The sequence below is a fragment of the Brienomyrus brachyistius genome, chromosome 22, assembly GCF_023856365.1.
Source record: "Brienomyrus brachyistius isolate T26 chromosome 22, BBRACH_0.4, whole genome shotgun sequence".
Lineage (NCBI taxonomy): Eukaryota > Metazoa > Chordata > Actinopteri > Osteoglossiformes > Mormyridae > Brienomyrus > Brienomyrus brachyistius.
This window is the reverse complement of record NC_064554.1, coordinates 270,648-291,769: the sequence shown is the minus strand read 5'-3', so window position 1 is coordinate 291,769 and position 21,122 is coordinate 270,648. Positions and strand designations below refer to the sequence as shown.

Sequence of the window (21,122 nt, the reverse complement as noted above, 5' to 3'; positions counted from 1 at the left end):
CTGCGCAGGAGGCTTGAGACCGCTCGGCCATGGGGCAGTTTCCAGTTGAACCCTAAGGAGTAGGTTAAGTCCAGCCTTGGCTTCCAAGCTGACGTTTTTCTACATATGTGCTTGTGTATCATGGACAGTAAGAGGGGGCAGGCAAGGAGAGAATTTCTCTCTTTGGGGATCAATAGAGTGTTGTTATTATAACGTCTAAAACGTATGATGGTCTGTCGATAAATCAATAACAATATCAATGAAGTCAATGTTTATGTAAAGAAATCAGAATTCAGGAAAAGCCAGGGGCCGGACCGAGTGTAGGGGGCGTGGCCAGAGACAGCCTGCTGACTGTTCCAAATCATGGGTGCATGTTACAAGTCCGGAACATATTTTAACTTAGTACTAACTTAGCGTCATATTTGATCTGATTCGACTGAATATCCCAGGTTTCCATCTCTCATGCATCTGGTGTGACGTGTTTTCAGACTCTCAGGCTGGCGCAAAGAAATCTTACGGGAATTGAACGTCTCACTCCGGTCAGCTGACCAAAGTTGGTAACCTTGGTATTGTGTGTAGGAGATTCGGTATAACTATAATTTCGTTCTCCATTTACATGCCCGTAGTGTCTTTAAGTGTTATGTAGTTTTGCCTGAAACGCAAAAATAAAACAAAGCAATTAAAGCCGATCAGTGGCTCAAATTCTGCTGTAGCGATTGAAGAACTTTTGTCGGAAGTTGGATTCGAACCCACGCCTTACTTCGGAGAACAGAATACCCCTTACTTTGAAAGGCCATTTTCGCTGCGCAGGAGGCTTTAGACCGCTCGGCCATGGGGCAGTTTCCAGTTGAACCCTAAGGAGTAGGTTAAGTCCAGCCTTGGCTTCCAAGCTGACGTTTTTCTACATATGTGCTTGTGTATCATGGACAGTAAGAGGGGGCAGGCAAGGAGAGAATTTCTCTCTTTGGGGATCAATAGAGTGTTGTTATTATAACGTCTAAAACGTATGATGGTCTGTCGATAAATCAATAACAATATCAATGAAGTCAATGTTTATCTAAAGGAATCAGAATTCAGGAAAAGCCAGGGGCCGGACCGAGTGTAGGGGGCGTGGCCAGAGACAGCCTGCTGACTGTTCCAAATCATGGGTGCATGTTACAAGTCCGGAACATATTTTAACTTAGTACTAACTTAGCATCATATTTGATCTGATTCGACTGAATATCCCAGGTTTCCATCTCTCATGCATCTGGTGTGACGTGTTTTCAGACTCTCAGGCTGGCGCAAAGAAATCTTACGGGAATTGAACGTCTCACTCCGGTCAGCTGACCAAAGTTGGTAACCTTGGTATTGTGTGTAGGAGATTCGGTATAACTATAATTTCGTTCTCCATTTACATGCCCGTAGTGTCTTTAAGTGTTATGTAGTTTTGCCTGAAACGCAAAAATAAAACAAAGCAATTAAAGCCGATCAGTGGCTCAAATTCTGCTGTAGCGATTGAAGAACTTTTGTCGGAAGTTGGATTCGAACCCACGCCTTACTTCGGAGAACAGAATACCCCTTACTTTGAAAGGCCATTTTCGCTGCGCAGGAGGCTTTAGACCGCTCGGCCATGGGGCAGTTTCCAGTTGAACCCTAAGGAGTAGGTTAAGTCCAGCCTTGGCTTCCAAGCTGACGTTTTTCTACATATGTGCTTGTGTATCATGGACAGTAAGAGGGGGCAGGCAAGGAGAGAATTTCTCTCTTTGGGGATCAATAGAGTGTTGTTATTATAACGTCTAAAACGTATGATGGTCTGTCGATAAATCAATAACAATATCAATGAAGTCAATGTTTATCTAAAGGAATCAGAATTCAGGAAAAGCCAGGGGCCGGACCGAGTGTAGGGGGCGTGGCCAGAGACAGCCTGCTGACTGTTCCAAATCATGGGTGCATGTTACAAGTCCGGAACATATTTTAACTTAGTACTAACTTAGCATCATATTTGATCTGATTCGACTGAATATCCCAGGTTTCCATCTCTCATGCATCTGCTGTGACGTGTTTTCAGACTCTCAGGCTGGCGCAAAGAAATCTTACGGGAATTGAACGTCTCACTCCGGTCAGCTGACCAAAGTTGGTAACCTTGGTATTGTGTGTAGGAGATTCGGTATAACTATAATTTCGTTCTCCATTTACATGCCCGTAGTGTCTTTAACCGGCTGCACAAACTGGATCCGCCTCCATTACGACACAACTTTGCCCTTATTGGCTTAAGAATTTAGTCACATACATGACGTATATCTGCTATTTCTCCCGAGAAGCAGGTAAAGCAGTGGTAACTGCTTTGTAGTTAATTTACCTGGTAAAATTAAGTTTAAATAAATGATATAAATACTGTAATAGTACTCGTGAGCTTTGTTTATTTGTTATTAGTTACTGTAATGTTGCGCTGCTTTATTTGTTTAATCGTCTAGTCTGTGGAGACATTCAAGTTAATCAAATAAGAATTGCACTGTACACTGTACATGACCATAAAAACTTTGTATCCTTGAAATAAATGTTTTTGATCTTTTCCTTGGCAGTTATCTTTTTACACAGGGCCTCTATGTACACGATAGTTTTTTTTTTCACGACTAACAGTATGGATCAGGAGTTGGTTATTGTAAAAGAAGTAATGTGCATGCAGGTGATATTTGTATAGATTTATCCACACCCTTGTAGCAGTGCTGCCATTGCAGTCAGATCTCGCAAACTAGGAGTATTAGTTGTCTTTATTTCTCTTTATTTCTTGACGCCAACCCTCTCCATTAATCCGGGCTTGGGACTGGCACCTACCTGAGCTGGCTTGCTCCCTTAAGTGGCTGGGTTAGGCTAAACTATATATATATATTTACCAAGACTACAATAAAACATCTCGAAATGTGTAGTCTAGCAAAACGCAGTTTAAAGAAGGTAGCCTACCTGGCGAAATTGCAAACAAATTAAGGGCGTTAGGCAGCCTTTAGATCCTACCCATCATGCACTGCAGTTTTTTGCTAATTCCTCAAATGGAAAACTGTCCATCCATCCATCCATCCATTTTCCAAACCGCTTATCCTACTGGATCGCGGGGGGTCTGGAGCCTATCCCGGAAGCAATGGGCACGAGACAGGGAACAACCCAGGATGGCGGGCCAGCCCATCGCAGGGCACACTCACACACTATTCACTCACGCATACACTCCTATGGGCAATTTAGCAACTCCAATTAGCCTCAGCATGTTTTTGGACTGTGGGGGAAACCAGAGTACCCGGAGGAAACCCCACGATGACATGGGTAGAACATGCAAACTCCACACACATGTGACCCAGGTGGAGACTCGAACCCGGGCCCTAGAGGTGTGAGGCAACAGTGCTAACCACTGCACCACCATGCTGCCCCCTAAATGGAAAACCATTAAATACAAAAGGAAAACAAAAGTGCTGTAAGACTGTATACTTATGTGTATGTTAGTAAAGGCTGTAGCTGACACAACGGACCCCACTAATTAGAAAGGGGTAATTGTACACATGTGGCATCCAGTATGTTCTTCTATAACAGTTTTTTAAAAAAAAAAAAAACTCACATTACACAAATTGGCACTATCAAAACGAGGATTATGGGGAAAATGGGGACTGTGATGGAGATTACATACACGTAGGCATGGTATTTAGTTTTTTTTAATCTGGTCACCTTCCAGAGTAATTGTAAACTAAAACCATCTTCACCCTATTTGATTCTTTATAAATGGACAATCAGTCGTGCAGTAAATGGGGGTATAGAGAGACACAGAGCTTGTCTAACAAGAAACCCTGGGAAGCTAACATTAATAGGGTGGGTATGGATAGCAAAACCATTGATACAGATTACAGATTTATATCTCACCTGAACCCTGGCGGGCTCCGTGCCAATAGGGGTTGGGATTAGGGTTAGTTAACTTAAGTAGTAATATTGATGTGTATATTCTCCTATTCTCCAGTCAGTGAATCGTGAAACGTAATGTTAATATGTTTCTATACCTATATGTTCTGCTTAAAAACCCATAAAGGCAAGCACAGTGTTTAGACATTCTGTTACTTAGACTAGTAAACACTAAGATCCTTCAGCTTTCAATTAACCTGACACAACAGTCTAAACAACAAATGTGTGCCATGTCATTTGTCATCTTTACATCTTGTATCCTTTATATGGTAATTGGATTTTCAAGGTGGAATTGCAGGTCGATCATTTTAAGGATCTAGATGTAAACCTCCCTGGTGTTGCTTTAATATTTTTTTTGCACAATTTGCTTCACACACTTCCTCCAGCAGAGAAGCTTACAATACTACACCCCACCAAATGACTGGATGATGCCTTTTTATTTAAGGTCTGGCTGTGAGCCTCGATTACCGATACACTATCTTCAGGCTCCTGCCGGGATCAGTCAGTATGGTGGACCTTTGGAGGAATGGGTACAAAACCATCAGGAAAGTTTGCAGGTGCTTCAAGAGTATGTGAAGGCTTAGTTGGAGGAACAAGCCACACCACGAAATCGGAAACACAATGAGTTGGTTAATGATTAGGGGTTTGATGAAGGTCAGCTGGTGTGTTTGCGGAACCATGTTCGAGGTAAAATACAGGATCATTGGGATGCCTGTTTGTATATGGTAGTTCGGTGTCCCCAAGATCAGGGTGCAGTTTACTCTGCAACTCCAATGGAGGGGGACGGGGTTGTCCGTCAAGTTCACCGAACAGAGTTGCGTCCAGTACCACAGGGGGTTGTTATGTCAGGGGAAGATGTTCTGGTAATGTCTCCTGAGTCTGGGTTGCCCACAGGGGCAACAGAAATGGAATCGGATGAGGACTCTGTGATTTTACGGGGACAGGGCTGGTGGGAGGGGTCGCAATAGAGCATCCACAAGTAGGCCTCGTATAATGGAGGAGGTTATGTCCCCCCCGAGGTGTAGAGACCAGTTAAACGTTCGGTGAGGTCCACCACTGGTCATCATACCAACCCTTATAAGTTACCACGGTCAGTGAATGATCGTTCGGTTGGGGAGGAAGACCAGTGGTTTGGGGATAGAATTCTTAGCTGTGATCGTTGGGTCATCAATTTCATTTTGGGGGATGGATTGTAGCCAGGCAATTATAGGCAGGTATAGGAACTGCAGTTCGGACTGGAGGCATAGCCGGGGCGAGATGGCTGTGCATGTTCCGATGGTAGGGCATATTGGCAAAGGAGCAGGCACGGGAAAGACAGGCAGGGTCCTGATAGATTTGGTGGAGCATCGGCGGGCATATTGAATTTGCAGTGTAGCAGCCTTTCTGTTTGCTTGTTTCAGGGGTGAACAATCTTATCCGCAAAGGGCCGGTGTGTATGCAGGTTTTCGCTGCAACTCCCTAATTAGATTTCTAATTAGAGGACTGATTAGCTGAAGAGTCCTCATACCTGGTTTTGAAGAGCTGACCTAAAGGTTACCTCAAAAACCTGTTTTTTTTTTTGTTTGAATGGGGCAGTGAGTCATGGGGTAAACTACTGTTCTTTAGGGGTTTTCAAGGTGGAATTACGGGTCGATAATTTTAAGGATCAAGTTGTAAACCTCCCTGGTGTTGCTTTAATATGTTTTATCTGAGGTTGTATCGTGTATTATCAAGCCAGCCGGCTTAGTGGCCTCGGGAGCGGGGTTTAGTGGGAGCAGCTGGCTAGTTTTATTTTCTTTTTTGTTTGTGTCTTTTTCTTTGTTGTATGTATATTTTGGGTTCATTATTAGGCAGGCTGGGCCTTTTGGCACCTGTAGTCTGGGTGCTGGATTGCCCATAGGGGTCTTTTTTATTGCTGTGATTTGCTGTGTCATTCACTAGTGTGATTTGTGCTGGATGTGTTTTTAAGGTTGTGCTGTGGCGTGTACCTGAGCAAACTTTGGGCAACCTGTTCTCTTGTTGGCTTTATTGACAAAGGGTGGATTAGTCTAATTACGGCCTGCTACAAATAGCTGCATATAACGTATAAAAAAAATCACCTTATGGGTGCTCCGTAGGGTAGCAAGATCTTGAGTTTTTTTACAGTACTCGGGTACGTTTTAAAATTTTCGACCAATCAGCAAACATTATTCTGACAGCATAGCTGGGAAACCAATGAAAAGTGAGTGCAACGTTCTAGAACTTGACTTCGGGTTGACGCTCCCTATAAAAGAGCTGGGTACTGCTTCAAGGCGTTCAGTTGGCGCTACCTCCTGATAGAGTAGCACTGTACGGCTCTTGTTCCGTAAAACAACATCAAAAGGATGAAAAAAAAAACAATATTTAAAGAAGACGAAAAAAATCAATTTTTAAAGAAGACGAAAAAAACGACGTCTAAAAAAATAAGCCAAAAAAATAATATCCGAAGAAGGAAAAACATGCAAAGTAAAAAAAACAAACAAAAATAAAAAACAATATCCAAAGAAGAAGGAAAAAAACATCCAAAGGGAGAAAAGAAGAACTGAAGGGCCAACGAGGTAGGAGGAAATACAAATTTCGTTTCAGCACCGTTGGAGTGCCAAGCCGTGAAAAGCATTTGGCCAGAAGACAAGGTAAGTGTTGTACCTGTTATTTTAAAACAGCGCTTTTCAAAATGCTGCTTTATAATCGTTTGAGATCGTTAGCCAGTGTGACAGCTGAAGGCTTTTTGAGTTTACCAACATAAAGTTTTATTTCTGTATTAGGACATTGTCAGGAACAATGATGTGTTCATCGCTATGATGTGGTCAAAAAGCGATGCATTGAATCTTAGAAACATTTGTGATTTTTCAAACGATGCTTTTCCTTTTATTTAATCAGTAAAATTTCCATCGGTTTTATATAGTGCCCCTTGAAATATGTCTTTAGCTCATTTTCCGGGCATTTTACTAGAATGCATCCTGAGAAATACACAAGCTCTGCTGCATTTCCGTGCCTCGATGTTTAGTGCCGAGTATAATTGTTGCAGTTGCCTTTTATATATTCCATGAGACCTGTTGGTACCAAGAGAAGTGTGAGACTGTCAGGGTGAATTTATCATACAATCGCACGCATAAATACCTGAGGGTTGCCAGTCCTTTTGCGTTGTTACAGGAGGACTAGAGCTGACGAGTGTGTTTCTACACACTATCAAGGGCATTGTAGTACAGTTTTCTCAGGTGGGAGAATGCTGCCGATCTCCTATTTGACAATACAGCCCTTGATATATTAGAATATTACAGAACTAGAAGCCTTTTGCAAGGAAGAATGTGAGAAAATCCCAAGTACAAGAACTGAAAGCCTTTCAGCTGGCTATAAGAAGCGCTTGTAAGCTGTGATATCTGGCAGAGGAGGTGTTACTAAGTACTGATTACGTAGGGTGCCCAAACTTTTGCAGAGTGCCATAATAATGTTTTTATTTTGTAATTTTGTTCAATTTATGGCATAAAAAGTAACTATTCATCAATGTTTGCTGAAAATATTGTGTATTTTCCCCCCAGTTCCTAAAGAGACTGTATTAACTGATATTGTTGCTTTTGTAATTGAAAAGATGTTATTTGTCAAGGGGTGCCAAACCTTTGCATAAGACTGTACACAGTGTGTGTATGTGTTTATGTGAGTGTGTGTCTGTGTGTGTGTGTGTATATATATATATGTGTGTGTGTGTATATATTTCTGTATATGCATGTGTATATATATATTTATATATAGTTCACACACATTCAAACTTATTTGAATACACATTCAAAATAATTTTTATTATTATTATTTTCGTTTTTTTTTTTTTTTGTGTTTTAAAATTTTTTATTTTTGCAATGGAAATAAAAATAAAGCAGTCCTCCGTAAAGGAGGGGTGGTGGAGGGAATATATATATACATATATATATAAAATAATTGTCACACAACCTGGGTGACATGCCTTGCCTGCTCACCCAATTTTAGTGCACCTTAGTTATTCATAATGACCATCTAGTCTCGATACACCCATAAATATATATGTATATATATATATAGTTTTTTTTGTTTTTTTTTTGCAATAGACAATAAAAATAACGCAGTTCTCCATAAAGGAGGGATGGTGGATGGAATATGTATATGCATATATATAAAATAATTGTCACACAACCTGGGTGACATGCCTTGCCTGCTCACCCAATTTTAGTGTACCTTAGTTATCCATACTGACCATCTAGTCTTGATACACCCATATATATATATATATATATATATATATATATATGTACATATATATAGTTTTTTTATTAGCAATAGAAAAGAAAAATAACGCAGTTCTCCGTAAAGGAGGGATGGTGGATGGAATATATATATATATATATATACATTTATATAAAATAATTGTCACACAACCTGGGTGACATGCCTTGCCTGCTCACCCAGTTTTAGTGCACCTTAGTTATCCATAATGACCATCTAGTCTCGATACATCCATAAATATATATGTATATATATATATATATATATATATAGTTTTTTTATTTTTTTCGTAATGGACAATAAAAATAACGCAGTTCTCCGTAAAGGAGGGATGGTGGATGGAATATATATATACATATATACATTTATATAAAATAATTGTCACACAACCTGGGTGACATGCCTTGCCTGCTCACCCAGTTTTAGTGCACCTTAGTTATCCATAATGACCATCTAGTCTCGATACACCCATAAATATATATACTGAACAAAAATATAAACGCAACACTCTTGTTTCTGCTCCCATTTTTCATGAGATGGACTTAAAGACCTACAATTCATTCCAGATACACAATATTACCATTTCTCTCAAACATTTCTCACAAATCAGTCTAAATGTGTGATAGTGAGCACTTCTGCTTTGCTGAGATAATCCATCCCACCTCACAGGTGTGCCACATCAAGATGCTGATCTGACATCATGGGTAGTGCACAGGTGTACCTTATACTGCCCACAATAAAAGGCCACCCTGGAATGTGCAGTTTTTTGCTTTATTGGGGGTCTGGGGACTCAGAACCGGTCAGTATCTGGTGTGACCACCATTTGCCTCATACAATGCAACACATCTTCTTCGCATAGAGTTTATCAGATTGTCAATTGTGGCCTGTGGAATGTTGGTCCACTCCTCTTCAATGGCTGTGCGAAGTTGTTGGATATTAGTGGGAACTGGTACACGCTGTCGTATACGCCGGTCAAGCACATCCCAAACATGCTCAACGGGTGACATGTCCGGTGAGTATGCTGGCCATGCAAGAACTGGGACATTTTCAGCTTCCAAGAACTGTGTACAGATCCTTGCAACATGGGGCCGTGCATTATCTGTCTGAGTGGCTGGTCTCAGACAATCTTGGAGGTGAACCTGCTGGATGTGGAGGTCCTGGGCTGGTGTGGTTACACGTGGTCTGCGGTTGTGAGGCCGGTTGGATGTACTGCCATATTCTCTGAAACGCCTTTGGAGACGGCTTATGGTTGAGAAATGAACATTCAATGCACGAGCAACAGATCTGGTTGACATTCCTGCTGTCAGCATGCCAATTGCACGCTCCCTCAATGCTTGTGGCATCTGTGGCATTTTGCTGTGAGACAAAACTGCACATTCCAGGGTGGCCTTTTATTGTGGGCAGTATAAGGTACACCTGTGCACTACCCATGATGTCAGATCAGCATCTTGATGTGGCACACCTGTGAGGTGGGATGGATTATCTCAGCAAAGCAGAAGTGCTCACTATCACACATTTAGACTGATTTGTGAGAAATGTTTGAGAGAAATGGTAATATTGTGTATCTGGAATGAATTGTAGATCTTTAAGTCCATCTCATGAAAAATGGGAGCAAAAACAAAAGTGTTGCGTTTATATTTTTGTTCAGTGTATGTATATGTATACATATAGTTTTTTTTGTGTTTGTGAAAACGGGTCTTTAATCGGGGAAACGGAGCGGGTAGAGCAGGACGGAACGCAGGCATTGACAAACTACAATGACGGACAGGGCAAACAGGTAAGACCAGGACTTAAAATAGGTCATGACTAATCAAAGTAATCGGGCAAAGCAGGAGACGATCAGGGAAGCACACGTGGGTAATCAGGGGGCGTGGCACACACGAGGAGCGGACAAGCCGGGCATATATGTATATCTATATAAAACCTCATTAATGAGGGACAGGGAACAGAACGGACAGACAGAACTGGCACAGGGGAAGGAGCCAGGACAAGACTTGACATAAGACAGGAAAGGCAGAGAAACAGATCAGAAAGGGGGACACGGAGGGAACAGGCAGGACAAAAGGACCGGGAGTGAACGAAGGGAACATCGGGGAAAGAGGAGCAGAAGCCAGAGGGACGAGGGACAAAGAGAGGAGGGACAGAGACAGGAGGAACAAAGCGAGGGGGAGCAGAGGCAGGAGGGACAAAGACGGGAGGCCAGGGAGAGAAGGAGGGGGAACCAAGAGGAGCCCGAGGGAGACCCAGCGGGCGACGGGAGGCAGCCGGAAGGGCTGCAGGCGGCCGGGAGGCCGGAGCCGGAGGGGCCGAGGAGACGGGGTGAGGGACAGACGCAGGGACGAAGGAGGGAGTCGGAGGGGAGACCAGGGAAGGGGACGAAGGAGCTGGAAGGGACCCTGGCGAGGGCAAGGAGAGAGGGGGAGCCGCAGCAGACGGCGACGTCCTCCGACACGCCAGAGCGGGAGGACCAGCAGGCGAATGAGGAGCCGCCGTCGGGGGGCCCGCAGGCAACCGATAAGACGCCGGAGGAGGGACCGAGGCAGGGCGACGAGGCCGCTGAGGGGGACCCGCAGACGACAGCCGACCCGGAGGGCCAGGACCCGCAGGCGCCGACCAAGCCCTAGCGCCGGCGAGGGAGGGCGAGCCAGGGGGCTGGGCGGGTGGGACCCCAGCCGTGCGTCTGTGTCCTCTCCCCTTATGGGACACAGACATAAGGACCCGTGGCCGGGGTCGGGCTCGTCGGGGTGAGGGTACCAGAGTCACAGGGGGAGAAGGGACTGGAGTGGGGCCAGGGACTGGAGCTGCAGGCTGCAGAGGGGGCGCCTGCCCGGGAGCTGCAGGCAGGGAAAGCGCCTCGGACGTGGGCGCGGTAGCTGCAGGCAGCGGAGACGGCTGCTCGGGCTCTGGGGCCGCAGGGGGCACTTATTTTATTATATAAAATAAGTGTCACACAACCGGGGTGACATTCCTTGCCTGCTTGTGGGATGAGGAAGACTCAGGGACTGGAAATGGGATTAAAACTGAAGATGTGCTCATTCCTTTGTGTATTTACAAATTTTCCTTCCGTCAGACATGAGGAGTTTGCTGCTATATTTGGCACTAATAGAGATTCTGATGCTGCTATTTTTATTGTCTATTAGTTTGTTATTATTTACAAGTTCTGTTGTGTTTTTGCATTTTTCTCTTCTGGTTAATTAACTGCTGTCTGATTGGTGTGAAGTATGAGTGTGGTGAGTAAGACTCAGGGACTGGAAGTGGGATTACAACTGAAGATAACATGCTTATTCCTTTTTGTATTGTTTACAAATTTCCTTCCGTCAAACATGAGGAGTTTGCTGCTATATTGTGCACTAACAGAGATTCTGATGCTGCTATTTTTATTGTTTATAAATGTGTTATTGTTTCCAAGTTGAGTATTCAATAAATGCTAAATTGAGAAATTTTGTGTATCGTTTGTTATTATTAGTGTGATATTTTACCATGCAAATAGAGGGGAAAACGTCCAATTATCGGCCAAAAAAAATCAGCAGCATATATCGGCCATCGCCTGACCCTGACTCCTAAATATCGGCATCGGCTATTGAAAAACCCATATCGGTCGACCTCTAGTAACAGTACATTCTGTCCAATTCATCCATCGAGTTAAGTCACACACCCACTTGAGGGGGCACTCCGGCAGACGTGAGGATGGGGATGTTCTTTCCGCTATAACATCCACTGCAGAAGTACATCTCGCTCCTGTTCACAGGGCTTACTTCAATGATGAAGCAGGGCTGGTTGTCTGGACAAGTGAAGTTGTCCTGCTGCTGGGTCTCGGTGCCGTTTTTCCACCTAAGCTTGAAGGTGGAAATGTGTTCCAACTTGGTCCCTGGGACTGCAGCATAGCCAAACATCGCGAGCAGCGTCGGCCACACCCACCACCAGAACCATCACACCGTCCTATACACATAAAGAAGAACTAAAACATAGAGTGTTGTGACAATCTATGCGTTAATGTTTGGCAGCATAGGTGATTCGTTAAAATTATACCGAAGAATGGAAAATGTGATATTTAGAATATTTTTTGCCATTTAGTAGCTAATTTAAGCACTTACCCAATGCCTCAATTTGTTTTAGGTCAGTAATGTCTGAGCCAAAAGAATGAATGTATGAATTTAATACAATTCACCCACTCCCACCCACACACAAATCTGAAATTCAATTTATTAAGACACTTCTTAAACATTAGTGCATTAACAAAAAAGGAAAATCTTAAGAGATTCAGTAGGATTTTCTATGTTAGACTTAAGTTAATAGTTCAATAGTTTTTATATATTTCAGTATACCAATTTGACTTTAATGTTGAAACAGATGCTAAAACATGGAATAATTTCATAACTAGAGAAACATGTTATTCACAAACACTAGCAAAGGTAGCTTATAGTTAAACTTACTTAAGTCAGCAAGTCAGGCTACAGTGTGTAAGAATTGTCGTAAACGATAATTTGTCTCAGTCTTACATGACAGAATAAGTAAACAGAAAATATAAAATGGCTGAAACAGCATCATTAACGCCAGCTACAGTAGAGGCGCAGAAAAGGTGTCATGACTGAAGTATTCCCAAACTTTGGAAGACCGCATGCGAGCCTTTTTTGCCGCGTGTTTCTCCAGAGGCTCCGGAGCTCCGCTGGTTGACGCAGCCAAGTTGGCTCATGTGCAGGGGGACAAGCGGCAAATTTCTTTTTTGCAGGGTGGTAGGTGATGTCTCATTAATATTTCTGAGAGAAGTGCTACATGATTGGCCAGTGCATGCCTTACAAAATGGTGCGGCACTGCATCCAAGCCTGCGGCACTCAGAGTCACAAATACAGTGGAAACCATTTGTAGTAATTACGTCTGTCTGGCTGATTTCCAACTAATTGATATTTGTATATTTATTACATGAATATAAGGTAATATAAGGTAATAGAAGAGGTATTTAATGGTTTTCCGTCTGAGGAATTTGCAAAAAACTGCAGTGCATGATGGGTCGGATCTAAAGGCTGCCTAACGTCCTCATCTGTAGGACGACTTACATCAAGACTAGGAAGGTGCATAATGTTCATGCCTGGTTGCGTTTGTTGGTCCAGAAAGTAATTCAATTTCGCCATGTAGGTTACGTTCTTAAAAACTGCTTGGAATATAGCCCGATTATATGCTGTGGGCCTTTTAATTTCTTTGTTTACCAGGTAGGCTACCTTCTTTAAACTGCGTTTTGTTAGACTACATATTTAGGGAGGTCTTTATAAATTTATTGTAGTCTTTATAAATATGTACATAGTTTAGCCTAACCCAGCCACTTAAGGGAGCAAGCCAGCTCAACTAGGTGTCGGTCCCAAGCCCGGATTAATGGGGAGGGTTGGCGTCAAGAAATAAAGAGACTGTATCTTCACTGCATGACTGATGTCAAAATGTGTGAAATATGTGGTTGTATAAATAAATTCATTAAAGTAGGTTAATGATTCTGTGCTGTCTAAATTGTATAGAAAATTTCTACATATAGCCAAACAAATCTCCTCCTGTTTGAAAAGGCATAGAAAAAGCAATTTAGCCACTAAAACTTTACAGTTTTTGTGAGGGACAGTCGAATTCTCTCGTTAAGTTTTTTGTGATCCTGCACCTACACTTTGCCGGCCCCAGGAGGATGGGCTCCCCCTTTGAGTTTGGTCCCTCCCAAGGTTTCTTCCTTCTTGGGAGTTTTTCCATGCTATCGGCGCCTATGGCTTACTCACTGGGGGCTTTGGGTGGGCATGATATAAAGCAAAGCATTTTCCCTTCCAGTTTCCTCCTCTGGTCCACATTGCAGGACCATCAGCCATCAGAAACAGCCCAGACAGTCTCCTTCAGCTTCTTTAGTGTCCTTGGAAGCCAAGGCAGTTTTAGATCTGAGAGGAGGTTTATCAGAAGGACACATATTACGTCGTTTGTCCTGAAATGTAACATGGGGAGGAAAAGTTAAGCGGTTTAGTCAGATTGGAGTCGTTTATTCAGCAGTGGCAGCGCCAGTGACTTAATGCTACAGGTGCTATAGGGGAGTGAGATTATTTAGAGCGGGTGCTTTAGCTTTTCAGCTTATGTAGATGCTGTATAGAAGCACACAGCACGATAAGCTACAGCATGGATAAAATATGATAAAATATGAAATTCTAACGTCTAGCTCACAGAGCCTCTATGTGTACTTTGAAGAAAAAATACACTACAAGTATGCTATAAAAACCGCAAAAATGTCTTACACAATATACAGATTTTACAGATAGTTAAAGAAAAAATGAAACCAATATTTTGGGGGTGCTGTGGGGGTACTATGGTCATTGGAGGAGGAGCTAGAGCCCCCCCCCCAAGCTTTTCCCTGGTGCTGCCACTGTTGTTCAGATTAAAAGTAACCTTGTCATTAATAAACAGTACTCTGATCAAATTTTTGCATGTACAAACACAATCAAAGTTTAACCACATGTTTAGACACAATTCACACACCTGTTACATTTCCATAATGCTAAGACTCTCTACACTTACTTCATCCACTTTCTTGTTTGGTACACAGTCAATTGATGGATGTGTAAGATTATTACCAGACCGTCTGCTGCAAACTCTACAGTTAATGAATGGCTGCAAAAACACACAGACACACAAAAACAGTATTTAAAGAGTGGTGGGCAATAAATACAGTGAGAGAAGGTGTAGTAAAGATATATCTAAAGATTTAAGGCAGAGCTGCTGGACTGCAGGGTTTAATGACACAGAACAATTTTAGAGGAAAGAGCTTCCAAAGCAGGGTCACCTTAAGGCTATATTATACAAAGCAAGTTCATCTAAAAGTATGAACAACAAATCCCGTTTAACTGAACACTGCTCTGTATTAAAATACTGTCCTCCGATCAAGCTAAGTGGTCCTGTAGTTCACTATTTAAAGAGGTAAATTTAAAGGGTAATTCACACTGCGCATCTACCCTGCTCTGACCAGATTTAATTGCCCTTTCACCACAAAACACCACACTGCCATTTAAGGCTGATTTCAACTGCCTGGTAATCCAGCCTTTAAGCCTGTAAACCTACTAAAATTTGAGAATAAGGTGATGGAACTGGCTGTTTGAGGCCACCTATCTATTTGTTACTTTATTGTTGGCTAACTTTCCTCCGCAGGGCATCAAAAAAGTTAACATGAACCTAAATTAATTTGCTAACTGATATGTCCAATGCTCACAGTCACAGTGACTCTTTACTTACCCTCTTGTCCATGAAAATACAGTCAGCCCGATGGTCTGTTGCAGTTGACTTTGGACATTTTGTTGCTCTCAAGAGAATCTCAATGTCAATGTATTCACTGCTGATCTAAATCACATAAACACGTTATATACAAAATTGCCTACAACTGTTTTAAAGGCAATATAACAAACAATAATCACCCAAAAAATGGCAAACTGTCACAGACTTGACTGCAGCAGATTCAGAGAGAAACTGTGAGAAGGTAAAATTGACCAGGGCTGAGATATACAACCATCACTTTCATTGTGAAGAGACATTAAGCATCATAGGCATTGAAATTAAAACATCAAAATCAATGTGATTCTCATTAGTTCAGCTTGCAGATGATGAAAGTTTCACACTTTTGTAAACACTTTCTCAGCAGTTACCTTCGGACGGCCCTGGATGTTATAGAAATTCATGTGCTGACGGGTTCCTTGATGAGCATTTTCGACTGCGAGTTTAATGGCCGTCTTGTAGAGTGCAGGGAGACTGTGGTAATCTTGCTGGGCCTCTGTGGAGATAAGCAGAGCTCCATAAGCCAAAACCAGAACCAGCAGGCGGGTCATCTTCCTCTCAGCTTTGAAGGGAGAAGCAGGACTGAGGACACTGATCTGTGGTCCCCTTATCCAGCACGTCCAGGGGCGTGTCCTTCACCCGAAACAAACAGACCTTTGAACAACATTGGAAAACTCTTCAGGATGAATCGAGGCAGGTGGTCAAGTGGGTTTATTGTTATTTCAGCAATATACACAGTACACAGTGAAAGGAAACATTGTTCCTCCTGGACCACGGTGCAAGACAAAGAAGAAAAACAGAAACAACACAAGATGACACAAGTGCGGGCAAGATAGAACTATACAGAGTGAAAGGAGCACAAACAGAGGGAGAAAGTGCAAGATAAACACAAGAGCAACAATACAATACTACAGGACAAGACAGCGCAGTCAAGAGTGCAGGCAGAGAAACAGAAAATAGAGGTCTACTTCACATACAACAACCCACAGTGGGTGTGGCAGGGAATACAACACATTACAAACTTCAAAGGCGACAACAGCATCAGTGTTAACAGCAACGCCCTTTTAGCAAAGGAGCTAAACAGCTTCTTTGCTCGTCTGGAGGAACACAGAGCAGACATAGCCACACTGCCCCCTCCCCCAATCTCCAGCACTCACAGACTCCCTCTGCAGGAACACCACGCGAGAAGGCACATTGCATCTCTAGGTGTGTGGAGTTTAAGACAAGGCAAGTGATGCTACGATAACATAATTCCTTGGTAAGACCCCACCTAGAATATTGTGTGCGGGTTTGGTTACCATACCTTAAGAAGGACATTGCTGCCTTGGAAAAGGTGCAACGTAGGGCAACGAGAATGATTCCTGGTCTTAGAGGAATGTCTAATGAGGAGAGGTTAGCTGAGCTGAATCTGTTTAGCCTCGAGCAAAGGAGACTAAGGGGGGACATAATCCAGGTGTTTAAGATTCTAACAGGTCTGGATGCTGTTCAGCCAAATGACTATTTCAATGTTAGTTTAAATACCAGAACTCGTGGCCATAAGTGGAAATTAGCTGGAGAACATTTTAAAACGAATTTGATGAAGCATTTCTGTACACAGCGTGTAGTTAGAGTATGGAATAGTCTTCCTGTTATTGTAACACAAGCTAAAACCCTGGGTTCTTTTAAATCAGAGCTAGATAAGATTTTTTGCAAAATTGCTTGCATTGCAGAACAGTATTTTCCCTTTTAAGGTTACTCATTTTAAATCTGGTCATTGCATTTTCATGATTACATTGTTTGTGTCCACTCCGTTATTTCGTGTTTATTGTTTGTTAGGTGTAATGTCTGTCTTATGTTAGTTATAGGAATAAATGCATGTCTTTTACACAACTTCAGCCTCTGTTCATTGAGTGCTCACAAGAATCCCTGCCTGTGCGATCTACGCTCTGAAACCTCAAATTCGCCTGAAAAATCGCGAGACTCTCTCTCGTTGGCCGTGAGGGGAGCTTCGCTACCGATCGTTTACATTACCTGGTGACGCAGCTTGTTGGATGAGCCTTCTATTCTAACCCAGGTTATTACGCGATACTGGTTATTAATGAGTTCCATTTAAGTCACACATTAACAGACTCACAGTGTTTCGCAATTGAGTTTGGAGGAGCCGACCATTCGGCATAACAATTGGTTAATAATCACAAGGCAGAAGGTTTAAACTTATTCTGAGCACACAATTTAAATTTTTTATGACCGAACGTGCAGTGAAGAAGCGCTACTGTGAACTGGTTGCCAAAGTCGCACTCATGGCAATCTGAAGGCATTTAAGCGGGATCATAAGGGCTTATTATAGTTATTTTTATTTCTATTATTAGTAGTTATATTATTTTGTTTTATTTTCGGTTATTTCATTGTAGTTCTTTCGTATTAAACTGCAGTGAACCTTAACCATATGTCTGACGAAATTCTCAGATGTAGCGCTTTGTTTCCAGGTTCGATTCGGAGTTTCTCCGTTTCTATATATCCTGGGAGAGATCTCTCTATTAGCAAACGGGAATACTTGTTACGAGGTTCTAACCTAAATTATGTTGCGCTTGGACATAAGACCGATAGCTTAGTTACCTATCAGGATCATACTCGTATGTGTGTGCCTGCTGTAGACAAAGCAAGTTTAACACAACTTTGCGCTGTGAGTGTGTCATTTAGAAATTGGGAGTCTCCTGTGCTTGAGACCCACCGTGGTTAAGCACCATTTGCGACAAATTATAGTGCACTCACAATTTAAATCCGTCGCCGTAACGCGAGCGCCGTCTCGCTTCAGTAATTGTTTTAAGGGGGTTTATACTGTGCAAGGCACAGAAGAAGGCCGCAAGCGGCATGCGCATGCATTAAATGTGTGTGTCACTCATCTTGCGTCGGCAACCGTTTGGTTACCTCTAGTGGTCAGGCATAGAACTTCCACTCCATTTCGAAATTGCGCCTCCAGTGGTCAGGCATAGAACTACCACTCCATTTCGATATTGCGCCCCCGGTGGTCAGGCATAGAACTACCACTCCATTTCGAAATAGCGCCCCCGGTGGTCAGGCATAGAACTACCACTCCATTTCGAAATAGCGCCTCTAGTGGTCAGGCATAGAACTACCACTCCATTTCGATATTGCGCCCCCGGTGGTCAGGCATAGAACTACCACTCCATTTCGATATTGCGCCCCCGGTGGTCAGGCATAGAACTACCACTCCATTTCGAAATTGCGCCTCTAGTGGTCAGGCATAGAACTAACACTCCATTTCGAAATCGCGCCTCTAGTGGTCAGGCATAGAACTACCACTCCATTTCGATATTGCGCCCCCGGTGGTCAGGCATAGAACTACCACTCCATTTCGATATTGCGCCCCTAGTGGTCAGGCATAGAACTACCACTCCAGTTCGAAATTGCGCCTCTAGTGGTCAGGCATAGAACTACCACTCCATTTCGAAATCGCGCCTCCAGTGGTCAGGCATAGAACTACGACCCCATTTCGATATTGCTCCCCTGATGGTCAGGCATAGAACTACCACTCCATTTTGAAATTGCGCTTCTAGTGGCAAGCCATAGCAGTGCCACTCCATTGAAATTGCACCTCTAGTGGTCCGCCATAGTAGGTTAACAACATCTGAGTTGGGTCTCTGGTGGTCAACTGCGGTGATACAACACGCATAATTGGACACACAGGTTCTTGCCTGAAAGCAGGAATTAACTTCATGGACTAAATCAATTTGATCACAATACATTAACATCCAATTAGGTTATTGTTGCATAACTAATTTATGTTTACAATTGAAGAAGAAACACAATTCATTTGGTTTGATTTCTGTTTAACCTTTTTGATTTATTTTAGGTTTTATTTCACCTTATGCTTTCATTCATTCCCTCTCCCCCAACAAGGGGACTTGCATAGAAGTTCAACCACTATTAACAACAGTAAACCAGTTACGTACACAATCCCATCAGGAAGTCGTTTGGATGTGATCAGTTGAGCCCTTCGGGTGTTGGGTGCTTACCATTCGCTCTCTGCTGGTTGAGCTTGTCTGTGGCTCTGCTGTCACTGCTTGCGATCGTACAGTTTGTCAAAACCGAAGGGGAGTTCTCAGCAATTGGACGCCCAAAAGCGTGTCAGCTCGGCTACACCCACTGACTCATTACGGGCAAGGCTCACAGGTACCTCAGGCGGTCATTACAACTTTTGAGCAGGACCTCGTTTAGGGTGAGTTCTGAGAACGGCCCTAGCTTGGACTCTCACTAGGGTGGGTGATACCTGAAGGCAATTTTGCCAGCCGATAAGCTGAGCTCCACCTGGGTTGTCTCAGTTGTGCATACAGAACACGCCCTTCCAAGTTAACATTGCTGGGAATCGGGGGAGTGGAAGCCGGACTCAGGCTTGCTTAGCTGGGAGAATGATTCCTGGTCTTAGAGGAATGTCTAATGAGGAGAGGTTAGCTGAGCTGAATCTGTTTAGCCTCGAGCAAAGGAGACTAAGGGGGGACATAATCCAGGTGTTAAATCTGGTCATTGCATTACATTTTTTTTGTGTCCACTCCTTTATTTCGTGTTTATTGTTTGTTAGGTGTAATGTCTGTCTTATGTTAGTTATATCCATCCATCCATTTTCCAAACTGCTTATCCTACTGGGTCGCGGGTGGTCCGGAGCCTATCCCGGAATGTGGAATGGGCACGAGGCAGGGAACAACCCAGGATGGGGGGCCAGCCCATCACAGGGCACACTCACACACCATTCGTGATTATATTATTGCACTATACTGTATAAATAAAAAGTAAACTTAATACCAGTTGTGGTAATAAAGTGCACAGAGAGGAAGAGAGAGTAGGGTTTCACATAAACTTATGTTCATTAGCATTTAGTATTCTGATGGCTTTGGGGGTAGAAGGTCTTATTAAATCTGGTTGTTCTGCAATGCATACTGCGGTAACGTTTACCAGAGGGCAGAAGTTCAAACATCTCATGTGCTGGGTGCGTGGGATCTTTTTAAAATATAATTATGCATATGTAGAACTAGGGATATGATCCTATTAAGTATGATAGTTCTGTCTCATTATTGCAGGATCGACATCCATAGTAACTGTGTTGATCTATCCATTTGTGTGCATGTGTGTGTGTGTGTGTGTGTGTGTGCGAGCGGGTATACCTATCCTACCCCATAACGTGATAAATACCTGTTTTTTTTCCCTTATGGGGACCACGAAACCGAAAACCAGGAAAACTCTATTTTATAAAAATCTGTGACTGCTATGGAAAAACTAAAAATGCAAAACCTCTTGTATTTTGCTGGGTTACTTATGGTTATGGTTAGGGCAGGGTGGGGGTTAAGCTTGTCATAGTTAGCGTTAGCATTTATCCCATAGAAGTGAATGAGCGGGCCCCATAAAGATAGGTATACCCTATGTGTGTGTGTGTGTCCCATATTGCCTGGGCTTCAGGATACCTCATAACCCGGAACTTCATCAGAAGTAGTTAGAAAATGGATGGATGGATGGATGGATGGATGGATGGATGGACGGACAGATCAATAAAAGTACAGAACATCCATTTTACAAAGAACCGTCAACACTAAATGTTTGCACTGGTCATGTTCCTAGAAATTAAACTTCTTTTCTGAAAAGCAGCATGTTCATAAATTAGCTGTTGTTATTCCTTGTGGGAACAAATGCAGATGAAACTG

General features: G+C 42.9%; 1 pseudogene; it reads left to right on the top strand.

Moving 5' to 3' along the window:
- The window catches only part of LOC125717800 (H(+)/Cl(-) exchange transporter 7-like), a 198,322-nt pseudogene that overhangs the window by 9,561 nt on the left and 167,639 nt on the right, over positions 1 to 21,122 (top strand).